Source organism: Penaeus vannamei, chromosome 5, assembly GCF_042767895.1.
Source record: "Penaeus vannamei isolate JL-2024 chromosome 5, ASM4276789v1, whole genome shotgun sequence".
Classification (NCBI taxonomy): Eukaryota; Metazoa; Arthropoda; class Malacostraca; order Decapoda; family Penaeidae; genus Penaeus; species Penaeus vannamei.
In genome coordinates, this window is record NC_091553.1 from 37,831,530 (window position 1) to 37,834,029 (window position 2,500).

Here is a 2,500-nt window from a genome sequence, read left to right on the forward strand (position 1 = left end):
AGAAAAATCGTGACCTCAGCAGTTATGATAACGACGTCGTTAGTAGGAATTGCGGTATAACGAGCAGGCAATGGTAGTCGTGGGAACAGTGGTATCAATGATAAATTGGACGATGATAAGAATTTTGTTAGTATTTATGCTTGATAGAGCTAATGTGATTCATCTACGTTAACAGCGATAATGATATCAATAATTAAACCCTGTAGGCAATTGAAGTTGATGCTCGCGGAAGTACCACTCCTACTGTACTACTACTACTACTACTACTACTACTACTACTACTACTACTACTACTACTACTACTACTACTACTACTACTACTACTACTACTACTACTACTACTACTACTACAACAACGACTTCTAATACTACCATCAGTATTACTAATAATGATAATTACAATATCATAACTATAATGATAGTAATGATATTGGTAGCAACAGCAAGAATTACGACGATGATAATGATAATAATGATAATGATACAATAATGATAATGAAAGTAATAACAACAATTATAAGTATGATGATTATGATGGTGATGATGATGATGATGCTAACTTCAAGAACAACAGAAACGAAAATTATAATGATATTACCAATGATAATGATGATAGGAATAATATTACCAATTATTATAATAATAATAATTACAATAATGAATGTATTAAGAATAATAGTGATAATCATACCAATATTTACGACGATGGTGATAATAATGGTGATAAAGATAAAAGTAATAATAATGGTAGTAATAATAACAACACCAACAATAATAATAATAATGATGATGATTATCATCATTATTTCTATCTTCAATGTTATTAGGATTCTCTCTCTCTCACTCTCTCTCTCTCTCTCTCTCTCTCTCTCTCTCTCTCTCTCTCTCTCTCTCTCTCTCTCTCTCTCATAAAGAAATACAACAATAACCTCTCACACGCCAAAATGAGCAGCTCAGACCACCGCACGATCATCCTCATCAACCTCATCCTCATATCCTCAGCAGCCGAACAGTAATAATCCTCAAAACCAAGAATCCTGCAATCAATAGGGATGGACCATCGCCAGCCAGCAGCCGCTACAGAGCTGCCATGGTGCCTGTAATGATGGCCCTCCTGATCACCGTCCTGGGTTGATGGTCCATACGCGAATGTAGCTGCATTGGTGTGGAAATTTCCCGTGAAAACAGATGAATCCGGGACATTGTATCGATTTTCGTGCATGCGTATGAGCACGCATGCGCTTCACATGCACGATTGTACGTGCGAATGGGACGGTGCATGTATGGGTATATATGGGAGATTCATGTGGGCAGATATAATGTGTAAAATGACATGGGATTATTGAAAGTTTCTCTCTCTCTCTCTCTCTCTCTCTCTCTCTCTCTCTCTCTCTCTCTCTCTCTCTCTCTCTCTCTCTCTCTCTCTCTCTCTCTCTCTCTCTGTTCTCTCTCTCTCTCTCTCTCTGTCTCCCTCCCTTCCTCCCCTTCCTCCCTCTCTCTTCTCTTTCCTTTCTCTCTCTCTCTCTCTCTCTCTCTCTCTCTCTCTCTCTCTCTCTCTCTCTCTCTCTCTCTCTCTCTCTCTCTCTCTCTCTCTCTCTCTCTCTCTCTCTCTCTCTTCCTTTCTATATGATTTTCGTAATGCGTTAATGAATTCGAGAATATCCAAATGACACATAAGGAATTGCGAAAAAATACACATAGGCCTACACACCAAGGGAAAAAATGACAGACAGAAACTGAACGACATATTAGACACCAAAATTGATAATGTGCTAATATAAGCCTCGGTAATGAAAACGAAAATGTCCAAAAGAGCAGGCAGGCAAGCAGTCTGACCCATCCTAGCCCAGCAGGCATGTGTGTACGAGCGAACATTCACGTGCATGAGCCATAAACGCATACATTTGTGCATGACCATTAGCATCAAGACATGGCTGGCAGGGGAGTCGACTTGCCTCTGCCCCTAGCCAGTTTTATTCTTCTTCTGGTAGGTTGTAGGGCAGGGTGTAGGGGGAGAGAGAGAGAGTGAGTGAGAGAGAGAGAGAGAGAGAGAGAGAGAGAGAGAGAGAGAGAGAGAGAGAGAGAGAGAGAGTGAGAAAGAAAGAAAGAAAAGAAGAGAAAGAGAGAGAGAGAGATGCAATAAAAAAGGAGGAAGGAGTGAGATTTCGGGAGTAGATGTCAGGGTAGAAGGAGAGAGAAAGAGGGAGTTGGAAAAACAGGAAAAAGAAAAGAAAGGGGAAAGGTTTGGAGGATTAACGAAGGTGAAGGTATAGAGTGAAGGAGTGACGGGGGGAGGGGGGAGGATGAAGATAAGAGGGCGAGGGGGTAGGCACAAGAGAAAGGAAAAGGACAGGGTGAGTAAGATGGATAGCTAGGGAGAGAGGGAGAGGAGCAAAGGAGAGGAAGAGAAGATAGAAATGCAGAGACAGACAAAAAGAAAACGAAAAGGAAGAGAGAAAGAGAGGGGAAAGAGAGAGAAAAAATAAACTGAATCATTGAT

At 40.7% G+C, this 2,500-nt stretch overlaps 1 protein-coding gene across 1 annotated transcript in view; it reads right to left on the reverse strand.

Annotated features, from left to right (window-relative positions):
* The window catches only part of LOC138861804 (rho GTPase-activating protein gacK-like), a 24,891-nt gene that overhangs the window by 1,951 nt on the left and 20,440 nt on the right, over nt 1-2,500 (reverse strand). The window lies entirely within an intron of this gene.